The sequence below is a fragment of the Castanea sativa genome, chromosome 2 (genome assembly GCF_040712315.1).
Source record: "Castanea sativa cultivar Marrone di Chiusa Pesio chromosome 2, ASM4071231v1".
NCBI classification, from domain to species: Eukaryota; Viridiplantae; Streptophyta; class Magnoliopsida; order Fagales; family Fagaceae; genus Castanea; species Castanea sativa.
The window spans coordinates 38354603-38371788 of record NC_134014.1 but is presented as its reverse complement, the minus strand read 5'-3'; the positions used below and the strand labels follow the sequence as shown (position 1 = coordinate 38371788).

At 36.4% G+C, this 17186-nt stretch overlaps 1 long non-coding RNA gene across 1 annotated transcript in view; it reads left to right on the top strand.

Moving 5' to 3' along the window:
* The window catches only part of LOC142624430 (uncharacterized), a 47793-nt gene extending 32720 nt beyond the window's left edge, over positions 1 to 15073 (top strand). Inside the window, exons 2-3 of the long non-coding RNA XR_012842334.1 lie at positions 4267 to 4422; positions 15028 to 15073. This is a non-coding gene — a long non-coding RNA (uncharacterized LOC142624430). The remainder of the gene's footprint in view (positions 1 to 4266; positions 4423 to 15027) is intronic.
* Positions 15074 to 17186: the final 2113 nt, after the last annotated feature.

Genomic DNA, 17186 nt, shown 5'->3' with positions numbered 1-17186 from the left:
TGTGCAAGTTCTTTCCATATTGGGATGTAAGAGTGGAGAACACGCCAATGGTATAGTATTGGGTGTAACCACCCATCGAGCTTGTATAACTCGTCGGGTGGAACTATTAGTCCCGATGTTCGTTTGGGTGGAGGGTATGGAAGGTGTCACGTTGCTATCTGACCCGAAGGAGACCTTTTAACCTGAAGGGTATTTTCATCCTGAAGGGCAAAAGCCCTATCAAGGAGGTTATGGTCAGATTTTCTTTAATTGGATAAAAGGGTTAGCTTATTTTTTGCACAATTTGGGAAATAAAGTTGCCTAAATTCATTGGTTGATGTTTCCTAGACATGGGAGGCCCTGGGAGGCTGCATTTGGTTGCTATAGCAAACAAGCCACTTAGGGCTAGCTATGTGTTTTAGGCAAAAATAGTATAGAACTAAAAAGTTGGGCCATAGTCAGCAAGAGTGTTGATACTGTATTTTGTTCGGTCCCGATTCATACGTCAAAAAGGGGTAAAGATAAATACAATGTGATTGGATGGTAGATAAAAAAGTAACAACAATTTTTTTGAGGAAATAGTAACAAAATTTGAAAAAGTCATTTTATAGCAATTGAGACCAAAACCCTAATCGGTATTGGTAAAAAAGTTGAATATTTTATCCAACCGTTGGATCGTGTTGAATTTCGGACCATCTTTTAGGGCATATTTATCCCTTCAAAATGATAGTTTATATGCTAAAATCAAAATTAAAATGGATGAGATATCACCAAAAATACTAAAAGCCCTAATTAAAATCTTCATTTTTTTTCAGGAAAAACTAGTAGTTTTTTACCCGAATTCGTGCAATAAACTGTACTGATTTGGCAAGAACTGGAATGAGCGGGCTAGACCATCTTGAAGAACAAGATCTTAGCTAATTTTTATCTAAAGGGCTTGACGATATCTGCTTCAGATTGGAAGATATGAGTTTTTGAAGGAAAAATGTCACAGAATTTTTTAACGCTGCATCACCTTCATTCCGAGCACAATATCTCAATTACCGTAGCTCCAAATCAAATAAGGCTAAAACTGTTAGAAACTAGACATCCATAGCTTTCCATGCGTATAATATTGGAAGAAAACGGAGCTCAAAAAGGCCTCCAAACAATAGCGCGAAGATTGGGCTAGAAATTAAAAAAAGTCAAAAAAGGGTTGATGATATGGCAAAAATGGGAGGATAGCACTAGTGTATCTTGTTACACTAATGCTAGCTCTCATTTCCTCACATCTTCTATAAATTACCCCCCCACATTTTTTAGAAAAAATAGAAGAAAAATAGAGAATTTTATGTAGAAAAAAAATAGAGAAGTAGAGAGAAAAAAGTGAGGAAAAGTTAGAAAAAGTAAGAAAATTCTGGAAAAATAGCCTTAGAAAATTCAAAAAAAAATCTCTCTCTCTCTCCCTCTCTCTCTCTCTCTCTCTCTCTCTTGTAAACCCTACACAAAAAAAGCCTCATCCATTTTTTTTGGGTAATCTTTGTGGGTAAGGCTATAGGGATGGGTTAGTTCCTTAATAATTAAACCTATCACACCTCTTTATTATCTTGTAAACATCATTTCCATATATATAAAATCATTCTTTTATCTTGCTTATTGTTCAAAGTTGCTTTATTTTTACTATGCTCTTGTACATGTTGTGTCTATCTCTTTATTTCAATGTTCATATTATTGTTGTTGGTTTATATTGTTGTGTTGTTTTCCTAGATGGGTATTGGACCATCTCTTAAGCTATGTATGGGAAGTACCCTTAGAGGGAAGAAATCTCATTCCACCTAGGCGCATTTAGGGATTTTACTATTAATGGTTTTATTTTATGTCATCTCATTTACTTTCAAGCAATCTCCATCCCCTTTTATTTTTGGTCATTCCATTTACTTTCAAGCAATCCCAATCCCTTTTTATTTTTTGTCATCCTTTTTGTACGTTTTTAGACCCTTTAAAATAACCAGATTAACCTAGTTATTTAGCCAAGTTATTAACTTAGGTAAATTATGCAAATCTAGGTTAACACAAATATATCATATCATGCAAAGCAACGGAAATATAAAGAACATAATGATATGATGACCCAGGAAAACCAAACCGATAAAAAACTTGGGGAGGATTTAACCTAACTATCCTCAAGGTAAAACTGAATCCACTATGAAAGAATTGAAGTTTACACAATAGCGACTTAGACCACTAACATCCTATTGCTACCTCGAGTAGGAAACTTACTACCACGACTAGGAAACTTACTACCACGACCACGTGATAGCTCTGAGTCCACAGACTACTTCCTTCTTGGATTTCCAACAAGCACAAGCACTCCCGCTTGTATATCTTTAAGCTCTTAATGTAACAACTAAATGATCATCAAATTCTTGACATAGTCTTGATCCTTGATAACCCTAAGTATGTGTAAAGGCATACACCTCTAGATCTCACAGAAGATTCACACACACAGCATCAACAACTTTTAAAAACGTGGCTAGGATTTTCCCTTTTATACCTAGGGCAAAACATAAAACCCTACACACAAAACAGGCTTGGGCTGAGTTGAAAAATTCTGCAGAAAAACAATCTGCATGACTTTCGATCGGTCGAGTCTAATTCTCAATCAATCGAGCTAGGCAGAATTGTACAGTAAATTTTGTAGCAACTCGATTCCAACTTTACATAAAAGACACATACTTTGAGCAGTCTAAATAAGACTAAAACGTTTTGATCATAGTTTGCCAATCATTACAAATTAGTGTTCTAATACATTTAAACCTAAAGGTCTTAGAACCTAACACTTTTAATTTCTTGCACATTCCCTCTCCCCATTTACTTTATTGCTCCTACACACACCGCGCGCGCACACACACACACACAAACTATATCTAGACACGTTAAAAAAAAGACTTTCTATCATCTTTCTTAAATGATTTTTAAACCTCAAGTAAAGCACAATATGTGTATGTCTCATAGGACTGGTTGATGGCTTAGAACTCCCATTTCCTTATGATGAAGGACCCATAAGGCTTGAAAGAGATTAAATCTATTTAAGAGAGACATAAAAAAAAATAAAAAAATAAAAAAAAATCAACCTTTACAATATTTCAGCCCTTTATTTTTATGTTCTTTACTTTTATGTCATTTAAATTTCAGCTCTTTACATTCTTGCAACTTAAAATTTCTGCACTTTATTTTCTTTGCAATTTATTATTGTTGTTTCTTTGCATTTCTCATTATTAATGTGGCCATAAGAAAATGTTTTTCTACTTGCTATTCTAAGAAAATGCTTTTCTCACATTTTTCTTTAAAAAAAAGTTTTCATAAAAAAAAATCTTTTTTTTAAAAATGAAGTCTGAAATTTTATAAAAATATAATAATAAAATCTGTTTTCAAAACTGTTTTGAAAGTAAAAAAATCTGCTTTCAAATCTGTTTTCAAATAAAAATCTGTTTTCAAAGTTTTTAAAAAAAAAAAAATCTGTTTTCAAATAAAATCTGTTTTCAAATAAAAAACCTGTTTCCTAAAACTGTTTTTAAATTAAAAAATATCTGTTTTCAAATAAGAAACCTGTTTTCTAAATCTGTTTTCAAACACTTTTTTCAAATAAAAATAATCTGTCTTTTAAACTGTTTTCAAAACCAAAAAAAAAAAAAATCTGTTTACAAAACTGTATTCAAAATAAAAAACAAAATCTGTATTCTAAAATCTGTATTAAAAAAAAAAAGAATCTGGTTTCTAAAACTGTTTTCAAATAAAAAAGAAAATCTGTTTTTTTTTTTTTTGTTAAAAATGAAATTTTTCTAAATAAAAATAAAAATGTTGTTAAAAATCTGTTTTCAGATAAAAATAAAAATCTTTTTTTTTTTTTAAAATATGAATGTTTTCAAAAACGCTTTTCCAAAATGTTGTCAAAAATGTTTTTCAAAAACGTTTTCAAAAAGGATGAATGTGGAGTTACTGATCCGTTGATTATGGGTTTTGATCGTTACCCAATTGATTTTGTTAACAGTTTGGGTTTTGATCCATTTTGGTCTCTCTCTCTGGGGTGAGTTCCTGACTGAGCTTGAAAGTTTTGTTTTTTCTTTTCCATTCATCTGCTCTTTTCCTTTCTGAGCTTTAATTTTTTTTTTTTTTTTTGAAATTGGGTTTCTGTATTACTATGGGGCTTTGCTGCTGTAAAATGGTGGTTTTATTACATAAATGATATTATTTAAGGTTGAATCTGGTGCACAATTTTTTGGCTTCTAATGCATATATATTCTTCAGATGCGGTATGCCAAATGGAATTAGAGCTTCTACTGAACTGTCATTGCAAATGCAGATTATTAGCACATACAATTGCATTTTAATTGTTCTTGATGCAATAAAGTCAATAACTCAGAAACGTCCGATAGAGAAAGAGCTTGAGGGATTTGGCATAAGGTAATATGTGCATTGTTATAATATCTGTATTTGTATAGTTACTCTGTTTCTTATTCTTGCAAATGTGTGGGTAGCATCCTTAGTTTTGTCTCGGTGAGCAAGTGTGAGAATCTGTTTTGAGGAGAGAGGTGTTCGATCCGTTTTGTGTTCTGATTTTGGGATTTTTTTCTCTAAAATAACCAAATCCGTCAAACAATTTCATTAGTTAGCAAGGTTTTGAAATTATTTAGCAATCTAACAAATCGAGTGCAGAGAACTCGATTTTGTTGTGCTAAATCGAGTCATTGAGAGTCAAGTTCCATAGAACTCGACTCTTAACGACTCGATTTCCCTGAGAGCCAACAAACATCAGACTAGAACAACAAAAAACAACAAAGCATCATCAAATCGAAAGACTTAGACAAGAAAAACAATGAATTAAAGGAAAACCTTTGCAGAGCTTCGTCATCGTTGCCGTTGCCGTCTCCACCTCTTGGAACCGCTGGTTTGTGTTTCTTCTATGCTAGTTTGTGTTTCTTCTTTGTTTAGTCTGGGTTTTTGGGTTTTCTTCTTTGTTTGTGTAGTTCTTCAGTTTCTGGGTTTCGTTCTTCAGTTTCTAGGTATCTTCGGCTTCATCTGGTGTCCTCATGGAACTCAAGTGTGAAACACTCGATTTCAAACTAGAACTCGATCCCTCTTGACTAGATTTCATAGAGCAAAATCGAGTCCCTTGGACTCGATTTGTTAGATTGCTAAATAGTTTCGAAACCTTGCTAAGTAACGAAATTGTTTAAGGGATTTGGTTATTTAGAAAAAAAAATCCCTGATTTTGGCATAAATGTGTTAGACTAACGGCATGTGGGGAGGTGGGTTATGGAGTAGTAACAGGAAGAACCACAGGTGGATAAAGTGTCAAAAATGAATTTCGAGCAAACTACAAGTGGGTAAGTTGTAATTTGCCCTACAAGAAGAGAACCAATTTTTTGCAAAAAAAGAAAAAGAAAATGTTTTCCAAAATAAATGTGTCTTACCACGTTAGAGTTTTTTTTTTTTTTTTGAGAAAGAAATAAGTTATTTTATTCAGCAATAGGCAAATCTGCCTGATAAGCAGCAAGTGTGTGAGAAGGGACATCTTCCATCCACACTGAAAAACCAGTGACATGACATGCATACCTAGCTAGGTTGTGTGCTACAATATTACCCTCCCTACGAACATGAGAAAACCTAATACATCGAAAAAATTCAGCATAAGCCTTAATATCTTGGATCAAAAGACCAAAAGAGGCTAACAATAGTGAATTATCCATCAATGCATTCATAAGAATCTCTGAATCACCTTCAAGAACCACATAAATCAATCCCAAATCTGCAGCAAACTCGAGTGCTTTTAATGCCACCAAAGATTCAAGCTCCACTATAGTTTGAGGGAGAGGAATTACTTGAGACATTGAACCCATTACCAAACCGCGGTTGTCTCGAATAATTACTCCAATCCCTGCTCTGTCCAGGTCCTTAAAGACAACCCCATCGAAGGTTATTTTGAAGCTCTCATTTGGAGGTGCTATCCACTTAGATCTCGGCCTGGCTGCCCTTGGCTCAGCTGGTGTTTACGATTTTTGAACTCCAGCAGTGAGTTAACTACTGCCTGCATAACCTGGTCCAAAGGGAGCCCCAGTGGTGAAAATCTGAGTTTGTTTCTTCTAAACCAGATTGTCCACGTGATTGTAGCGAATAGTTCCACAATGCATGTTGAGTCCAATACCATGAAGAGAAGTTGTGTGAAATCGGAATACCTTGAAGTTTGTCTGAAGCTCCATTGCGGATCTTCTTCCCACACTTGTGATAGAGTCGGACAGGACCACAGGGCGTGTAAAACATCCTTAAAGTGACTTGAGCATAAAGAGCAGATTGGATCGTTGATGATGCATCTCCGGACCAACTCTGAACTTGTGGGCAGTGCATTACAGGCTGCTCTCCATAAGAAGTTTTTTATTTTGTTTGGCAGATGAAGCATCCAGATCCGATTCCAAGGTGGCTTGGGATGATTAGGTAGAGCTTGAGCTTGTGTGGTTGTGGAGTGAGCTTTAGACTTGAGAAAATAGTAACCTGACTTGACTAAGTAAATGCCTGACTACACAAATGGCCAAAATAGAACATCCCTTGATTGTCCACGGCTTAGAATGATTTTCTGAACCAAGTCAGCTTCAAATGGAGTGAGAGCAGTGGATAATACCTCTAAATCCCAGGTGTGAGTCTGATGGTTTATAAGAGAGCTTACTGAGGCATTTTGAAATTCTGATGGTAGAGGGTCGCGTACACCAGAAAGGGAAGCAGTAGGCAGCTAGTTGTCTCCGTAAATTTTGATTGATTCTCCATCTCCCACCCCCCATTTCGCCCCCTTTTGAATAACACCCCTGCCTTTCAAGATGCTCTTCCATGCATAAGACCCACCATGACCTTCTTTGGCTTCCATAATTGTGCAATTTGGAAAGAACCTTGATTTAAAAACTCTATAGAACAAAGAATTTTTATTATGCAGCAGCCTCCATACTTGCTTGCCTAGTAGAGCTTCATTGCGATAATTCCTTAAAACCCATCCCGCCTTCCGCCTTTGGGTCACACATGTCACCCTATTTAACCCAATGAATTTTCCTTCGGTCTCCCCTTTGTCCCCACCAAAACTTACAGATTAGAACTTCAATTTCATGGCAAAGACTTAGAGGAAGCATAAAAAAACTCACCGTGTATGTTGGGATTGCTTGCACCACAGCTTTTATGAGGATTTCTCTACTGGCTTATGACAACAACTTCTCTTCCCACCCTTGTAATTTCCTCCAAATCCTTTCCTTTATGTAATCGAAGCTTGCTTTTTTGTTCTTCCCAATAAGTGATGGTAGCCCCAGGTACCTATCATAGTGCACAATTTCGAGAACTCCAAATGCTTCCTTAATCTCTTTTTTTTCCTCCTCGGATGTTGACTTACTAAAGAATAAAGAGGTTTTGCTTCGGTTGATTTGCTGCCCCGAAACACTTTCATAAGTTGCTAAAATTTCCAACACCTTAAGGGAATCATGTCTGTTTGCCCTACAAAACAACAAACTATCATTTGCAAAAAGCAAATGGGTTAGTCTTGGGCTCCTCCTACAAAGGGAGATCCCCCTTATAGAATTTTTCATTGGCAGCTTTGGTAATAAGGCTATGTAGTCCTTCTGTGCACAATAGGAACAAAAATGGAGATAGGGGATCGCCTTGACGAATCCCCCTAGAAGGACAAATTAGGCCTTTCGGTTCCCCATTCACTAGTATCGAGTACAATATTGATTTCACACAAACTATCATCAGGTTTATCCACCTCTCTTCAAACCCCAATTTTCTCATAATTTTTTCCAAGAAAGTCCATTCTACCCGATCATAGGCTTCACTCATATCCAATTTGACCGCCGTATAGCTAGTTTTGCCCCTTTTATGTTTTTTCATGCTATGGAGAGTTTCAAAGGCTACAAGAATATTTTCATATATCAATCGGTTTTTTGTAAAGGCACTTTGATGTTCCGAAATGATATTAGACAATATTTTTTTTCAATCTATCGGCTAACACCTTTGACAAAATTTTATAGAGGACATTACATAGGCTAATGGGACGAAAGTCATTAACAAACAAGGGGTTTTCTATTTTTGGGATAACAGTGATGAAAGTATGGTTAAGGGGATGGGGGAAGGGTGGTTGTATTTAAGTAGGACAAAATTGTTTTTGTGACATCACAACCTACCAAATTCCAATAATTTTGATAGAATAGAGGGGGCATACTGCCGGGACCTGGCGCTTTTAATGGGGCCATCTGCTTCAAGGTTGTTTGGACTTTCCAATCCATGAATTCTTGAGACAACATTGCATTCATCTCATCAGTGATAAGTTTTGGAACCAAATTCAAGGCAGCCTCCTCCATGACCGGGTTTGAAGATGTAAACAATCCCTGATAGTAATCTGTGAAGCTATTTGCATTTGAGTCAGGTTGAGTAACCCACACCCCATTCAAGTTGAAAATGCCTAAAATTTTATTCCGCCTACACCGCTGAGTTGCCCTACTATGAAAGTACTTTGTATTTTTGTCCCCTCCAATCAACCAAAAATTTTTAGCCTGCTGCCTCCACATTTTATGCTCCTTATCCATCAAATCATGTACCTTCTTTGTTAACTCCCTAATCCGAAAATTATTGCCTGATTGCATAGCCACCTGTTTGGCCTTCTCTAGTTGTTTTTTCTTCTCTTTCAATTCTCGCCTAACACTCCCAAAGTGTTGCCGACTCCATTGAGTTAAATCCTTCCCACACTTCTCAATTTTTCTCATCACTTGAACCTCGGCACTGCAATTGAATTCATCTCTCCAAACAGCTTCCACCGTACGGCCACATCCCTTATTCGATAACCACATCTCCTCAAACCTAAATGGTCTAGACAAGGGTGGAAGGTCTAGACCTTTTGGAACAATCCATATAGGAATATGATCAGAGGTAGAGCTATTTAAATGAAATACCTTTGTTGCTCCAAACTGCTGCAGCTAGTCATTTGTACACAATGCCCTATCCAATCTTTCCCATATTGATTGACCACTAGCAAAATGTTTTCTCCATGTGAACTTCGAACCTAAGTAGCCTAGATCAATGAAACCACATTCATCCAATGCATCCCGGAAAAGCTGTATTTGATTATGACTTCTTCTATTGCCCCCCAATTTCTTATCGGCCCTTGTTAGTTCATTGAAGTCTCCCGCTCAAAGCCAAGGGAGTTGGAATTTTTGATCCAAACTTCTAAGTTGTTCCCAAGATTCTAATCTCGTGTGGGTCTCTGGTTTGCCATAAAAGTCGGTAAATCGCCATTCATCCTCCTTATTTCTGTTGATAATTGCATCAATAAAATTCTTACTTGAACCCACCACTGATACATCAATTGATAATCTCCAAAACAACACCAATCCACCACCCCTAGTCGGTCTAGGAGCGATGAAAATATTTTCAAACTATATCTTTTGTAGCACTTGTTTTAGCCTTGCTTCATCTGCCTATGTTTCGGCTAAAAATACGATAAAGGAATCTTTTGCCCACACCATCTCTGCAAGCTTGTTCTCTGTACATAGGTTCCCAAGCCCACGACAGTTCCATACTAAGCAACTCATTGCGATTGGCGGGGCTGCTATATAGCCTCCACCATTGAAATTGTAGCAACTCCATCATCTTTTGAAACCAATCTACGCTTCGAATGTAACTCCAGATGATTAACCCCCTTCCTCTTCCTGCATCTTAGCCCATTCTCTTCTTTGTTCACCTGTGTTTTCTGTGCAGGTTTGCGAACTTGTTCCGTCCATGTTTTTTACTTTTTTTTACACTTAGGATTAGGTTTTGCCAAGCTTTGAGAATGATTAGAAGTTTCTGCCACGTCAGGAAAAAACTTTCCTTGGTTATCTGTTGATTTACGTGAACCCTTGCTACTGATTGGAGGAGCCAAATTAGGAACTTCATAATTACTCATCCCATTAATTACCCTCACCACTTTATCCTTGATACTCGGGCCCTCATCATATCTAGCCAACTCTAGGAAGTAATTGAGTCCGAGATTAATTATGGTTCCTTATTTTTTACCTCCCCATTACTACGTGTATCCATTGGTACCTCTGCAACCATTGGGGAATTTGATTCAATCACAACTTCTGGAGGTAACGTAGCATTGATGGTCACCTCATTTGGAACGAGTAAATCTTTGGCATTAATATCTGAATTAATTCCTTCATCGGTTTCCATGCTCGCTTGAGCCATCTCCGGTTGTTTCTCCGCTGAACTGTTCATCCTCATCTCCGATCTTTCCCTTGCTGCCTGGAATTCTTTTCTCGTGAATGGATCTCTCATCCCTTAGAAACCAGGTACCACTATGACATCTTTTCCACTAGACGTGTATGGTGCGGCCTTCAGATTAGAGTTGTACTGTTGTTGATCCACTGTTAGTGTGCCTTTGCTTTGCAGCCATAGCTCGCAATTCTTATCTGCGTGATTCAGACTCCCACACCAGAAACAGAGGTTTGGCAAACGCTCGTATCGGAATTGGACCCAATGTTTTAACCCATTCTCTAGTGTAATAACCCTACCTCGGCATAAAGGCAGAGTAATATCAATCATCACTTGCACCCGAATGAAATGTCCACCTTCATCGGTTACTACATCTGTTGATTTATGCACTTCCCCAATGATGTCACAGATGTTTTCTGCCACTTCCTTTGTCATGTACCGAATTGGGATATCATGGACCTGAACCCAAAATAACGTTTTTGAAAAAACCAGGTTGCAAACCGGACAATCTGTATTGTACCTCTGCAGCATCACCAGATGTTTATCGAAACTCCAAGGCTAATTTTTGAGAATTCTATCTATATCATTGGGGTTATCAAATACAAACAGAACTCGGTGATCATTTTGGTTTCAGATAGTGAACCCGTTTGTAGATCTCCACAATTGTTTGAAAGTTCGCACCATGGCCTCCATATTTAGAAAACGTGGAGTAAGGAATTGAGTAGCTAGCGAAAATTCACCAGTACGTTGTTCTTTTGATAGTGTGAATCCAACAGTTTCCTTTTCTAAAAGGGAAAAGTTGGTCCATTGATTTGCTAACTCCTCCATGGCAAATTTCAAGGTGAAACAAGAAAAAAAGTGTTTCCCAACAACCCCAAAAAAACAAAGAATCCACTAGCTCGGAAGGTACACTTGTTACCTCCTGAGAACAAACTCTCCTTCCAATGAAGGGACCAACACACTTCTACTGCCTTAGAGAAGAGAGAAAACCTCACTTTCTAAGTGACAAAGAGACTGAGCAACTTCTACCACGTTGGAGGTCTAAGAAAATGATAAGATAAAAAATGTCTTTTTTCAAGATGTCTCAATAAAATCTTTTCCAATAAATGTCCATTTTCAAAATAATAAAATTAAGGTTGCAACTTTTTATTTCAAACCTTTTTCTTAGAATAATTGTAGGGATTTATGTTCAAGACTCATTCCCTTGAGTCTTTGAACCCCCTTTAAGCAACATTGTTCCTACTATTTCATTTTTTTTTTTTTTGCAAGATAAAAAATGAGAAAATTGTGGATAACAACAAGGTGCTACTTGTCCAACTCTCTCTTTTTATTTTTACGTTGTAATTTTTTTTTTTTTTTTGTATAGTATTTACTATCCACATGCTAGCTATATAATAAATAAATATTCGCATGCTATTGTATAGTATGCTTGTATGCCTTTTCACATGATACCTATATATATACCTCATATGCCTTGATTGTATATACGTAAATATTTACACACACACACACACACACATATTTGTATGTATATTGTTTGGAAAAACCTTTTCAAAAAATCAAAACACCAAGTATTCTATTTTTTCATAAAAAGTTAATAATTGAAATAAATTAAAATGAGGAACTATTTTCTGATAGGTGTTGTGGGGTGCCTAACATCTTCCCCACACATAACCAAACTTTTAAGTCCAAGAACTTTGGTTCAAAGAATTTTGGTTTACCATAATTAACAAACCCATTAAAATTGGTATAGCTAATTAGGTAACTTAAAATAAATTAGACTCTAAGTGACCAATTACACCTAATACAAAACCAATGATTGGTGGCGACTCTTAAAATAAAAAAGAAAAGAAAAAGGTAGTCACATGCACACATCCCACCCTAGAAATATAAGCACACAAGAGTCACGTCGCCAAGGACCCAATGTGTGACCAAATCTAAGGTAAAAACCCTAGTATGTCCATAAAGTTCATAAAAACTCTTTTGGGGGTGGAAATTTTAGGTAAAATACCTCATCTATGAGCCTAAGGTGCTACCAGTGTCCCTTACCCACTTGATAGCACACATGAGCTGGGCTCATGCAAAAGGTTTGAAAGAAACAGACTCATACCCTCCAAACTACACTTCCTCAATTTCCCTCAATATGTTACATGGGCTTGGGCTATGCTTAAAATAATAAAATATAATATAGTACGTGAAATGGGCTTGTAAAAAAATATGTCATGAAAATGGATGTCAACAATGAGCTCATAAGAAGGACGGAAGATAAATCTTTCAACTTGTCACTCATTATTAGAGCTTGTTAGAAGTCAAAAGTTCAAGCTTGGCTCAAGCTCGACAAGCCTAAAATAATGTTTGAGATTGAGCTTGTGGGAAAACCAAAAAGCTTAAGTTTGGCTTGGTGATAATTTGGATTGCGGTGTTACCTCGAAGGCCACCTTTGGAACCTATGTTTGGAAGGCTTGGGCCATTCCTAAGATCAAGAATTTTCTTTGGTTATGTGCCCATAAAATGTCCTTGTTCGGGAAATTTTAGCCAATAGGGGGATCGATATGTCTCCTTTATGCCCAAGATGTGGTATGGCTTCCGAGTCCATTGCTCACCTGTTGCGTGACCGCCATGAGTCAGTAGTTTTTTGGAATAATTTAGGAAGCCCTAATGCCTGTATGGCCTCCTTTAATATGCCTCTAATGATTGGCTCCACTTTAACTGCTCTAGTGTTGATTCTTCTCCCAAGCATCGGCTTCTGTGGAAGATTCCGTTTCCTTTCAGCATATGGTCCTTATGGTTGCATAGGAACGAGGCTGTGTTTGTTGTGGGACCAACCCACTTTAGTGGCCAAGTGAGCCACGTGACATGGAGTCCCAATTTGCCTAAGAGAAGTATTAGGCGGCTAGGATTATTAATTGATGCATATAAAAGACATATGCTTTGTGATGTGCGTGTGTGCCATATTGTAGAAAATAAGAAAAAGAACAGCAGCAAGTGTGAGGCAGTGAGTGCAGTGAGGAAAGAAAAATTATGCGTGTGAGAGCAAAGAAGACAGGGAGACTTTCTTTAGCGGTGAGACATACACAAGAGAATATTAATTTGGAGTTTTTTCTCTAGGGATATATTTTGGATACTACGACCATGGGTAGTTGTTGGATTTAGAGTGTGACTGAAGATTTTCAGATCTAGGAATTTAGTGTAAATTCCCTTCAATTGGTATTAGGGTCTAAGGTTAAGGTTTGAATGGGAGCAATGGCAAAGAAAATACGAAAGGTGTCTGGAATAGAAAAATACGATGGCACAGACTTTGGATTATGTAGGATGTAAATCGAGGACTACCTCTATGGGAAGGAGTTACATCTGCCACTTTTGGGGGAGAACCTGCAACTATGAAAGATGAAGAATGGGCTCTTCTTGAAAGATAGGTATTAGGAGTAATTTGACTAACTTTGTCATGATCCGTTTCACACAATGTTGTGAGGGAGAAGACCACAACAGATCTGAAGAAGGCTTTGTCTGATATGTATGAAAAGCCGTCAGCAAACAACAAGGTGCATGATGTCACAGAAGCCTGAAGAAATAATTTGACAAAAATATGTGTTTATTGATAATAGTATATGAAAAATGTTTACAGACTTAGAAGCTTATTTAAAGGCTCTGTAAAACTTGACAACGATAAACTATTTTCTAAAATAACTCCTAATTAATACCTAACCATAACAGGAATCAAACTTGACCTAAAAAACTTTAAAAGCACTATAAAACAAGGAAATAAATCACCTAAACCTAAAATTATGTTTATTACATAAAAATAGTAAAATTAAATAATTACAAAAATTAAATTGTAGATTCTGTCCTACATCAGACCCTCCACTTGAAACAAACTCGTCCTCGAGTTCATCTTTGAAATTTGAAATCTTCTGTACCAAATAAACAAATACTTTGAATGCTTTAATAATTTGATCCGATTTTAAAACTTGAATTCTTCATAAAGTGTAGCATAAGATTTCTTCTCATCTACCTTCAATTTATTTGCAACGTCAATCAACACAGCACTGATAATAAAATTAAAATTTTCTACTCCAAGAAAATCAACATATTGTATAGTCATCTTCAACAAATCAACAAAAACTTGAGGATTGTGGGTTGGGGACTTATCCTCATATTTAACCTCTATTGGATGTTCCATAATATTCTCAACAATTACCATCTTTTGATTTCTGTCATTATTGTAGACACTGCATTTTGTACCCCTTACGACTTAAATCCCCGCTCCCCATGATGCCAAAATTCTTATACCCAAGGTTGGTTTAGGGCCCAATCAGATTACAAATTGATTTGAAAGGTGTTAAATGGAAAATATAACTTTTTAATAAGCAAAAAATCTATTTTTGGAAAGAAACTCCAAAGAAAACCCTCGACCTGCGTACGCAAGTATGAACCTGCGTATGCAATCTTAAAGCATGCGTATGCAGGTACGAACCTACGCACGCAAGTAGGGTTTCAAAAACATAAAAGAGAAGTTTTCTGCATTAATGTTAAGGTTTGGAACGAATCTCAAATCATTTAAAAGTCATTCCAAACCCCCATTTTCACAATATAAATAGTCATACATGGTATATTTTCAAAACACACAAAAATCCACGGGAAAACACTAAGATTCACTAGAAATAGTGAATCAAATAAGGAGTTTTTCACAAAACATTCTCAAATAAATTTTATTTGATTAGGGCATTTTCTGGCCTTGATCTTTGAATTTTAAGATTACTAATCACGCGTTTATTGATTTGTGAATAGATTTGACTGAGGGGAACTGTAAAAAATCAAGTCTAGGAGCTTTTTACTTTGAGGTATATATTTCAAACTTTTCTTTCTTTTCTGCCTTTAATTTGTGTTTTAATCTTATTTTTTTGTGTTGTTTATATTATAACATGTTTGTTTAGCCTAGGTTTAGTCTTGCTTCTGCTTTAAAGCATGTTAGGGTGTTAGATTTATAGTTTTAAGTTTTGCCTTGTTTCTGTGTTTGCTATTTCTAGGTTAGGGTTCTTGAACAACCCTGCGTTGTGCATGCATACGCAGATCAAATCTTGTGCACGCATGTATTTAGCCTGCGTACGCAGGCTTCTGTATGCATATGTAGGCTGTTGTCCAGAAACCTTAATTTATGCTTTGCTTTGTTTGTTTCACATGTTATACTCCTGCTTTAATCCTCTATGTATCTGTATATAGCTTGAGTCTTTGTTTACATGTTATTTGTTTTTTTGCCTTCCACGTGTTTAAATTAGGGTTTGATTTTATTTCTTTGTTAAATGCCATGTCATTCATTCACAAGTTCATGCATGATGTCATAGGTGTTGAGTTGTTGCAAGGTAAGTAAAGGTAAGTCATGCATTCACAATATACATGCATTGTATGGTTAAGGTTTGATGATACAATTGTGTTCTTAATGCTTTAGGTGATAACATGACTTGTCTTGTTTCTATCTTGATTTGATGTTCAGATGCTTATGCCTTGGATGGAATATGATGATATGATGGTAGTGGCATGTAGGGTTTATGTTATGCCATGCTAGATGAATGCTAGGATAATGTGACATATATGTTAGATGAATGTTAGGATATGCCACGATTAGATGTATGCTAGGATTTGTGACGTGATGATGTGTCATGATTAGATGAATGTTAGGTTGTTTAATATGCATGATTAGATGAATGTTAGGCTTTGGTTGGCATGTATGATAGATGTATGGTTAGGGATAATTGATGTCATGTTGTGTGTTTAGATGTATGCTAGTGTGTGTATGAGTACAGATGCAATGTTGAGTGTACCTTTAATAGGGTTAAGACATAAGACACAATGAAGAGAAGCCAACCTTAGGGTTGGGTGGTTTTGGGTGCTTGACACTTTCCCAAGACCGGGCCTTAACTCCAAACGCATATCTTTGGTAGTAGGATCAGAAGGTCATTCCTAGAGAGGACGCTATATATATGGTTTCTAGACCATTGTAAAAACTAGGTGGCAACTCCCCATTGTGTCCACAATTATCCACAATTAGCTAACCTTCTTTTCTTTAACCTCTTCATCAAGTTTTTGGCGAGTGGTATCTTCAATCTTCAATTCAATAACTTGTTGCAAGTCTTGCTCTTTTTTAACCTCTTTAAAATTTTCTTTAGAAACAGGCTGCTTCTTCTCAACCCTCAAATTCTTTACTTTACTTGACGCATGAGCTTGACTATGATAATTTTGGTTTTGTGGTTGACCTTCCATGTTTTGAACATATAGCCTTTGACATGAATATAAAGATTTATAATCAACACTTGTATAATCTAGTATATCATAATAGTCATTAGGAAAACATAAATCAATTAATACCCTTTTCATTCTTTGCCAAGAGCAGATTGGATGCTTACTTCGTTACTTTCTATCGATTTTAATATCTTCCCACCATTCCTCTGCTTCTTCATCCAATTTATTAGATGCAAGCAGTACTTTTTCTTCATCACAAATCTTCCAAAAATTAAAATACTCTTCCAAATCAAGAAGCCAGTCAATAAAATCCAACTTACACATATCTCTATCAAAGAATGGAATTTTCTTGTAGTTAGGAGTGCGTCGTCCAATATACTGATTATTGTTGTTATGAGATGATTTCCTAGCAAGAAAAGTAGCAATCATTTGCTTGATTTCGCCTATAATTTGCTGACTCTTTTTACAAAATTGTTGATTCTCATCACGGGCCTCTTTATGAAACTCAGGGAACTCACCCCTAGTGAGGACTGGGTTGTTGACGTCATCACCATGGTCATTGTTGTGGTGGTTATCGTCTTGTCAGTTAGCCATCAAACTAGGGTATGCCAAGACACTAATACTAACTAATGTTGCAGGAGCCTTAAGAAAGCGCACATGATACTTTCTTGAATAGAAACTAAACTATTAGCTTCTGGTAGAAAACCTTA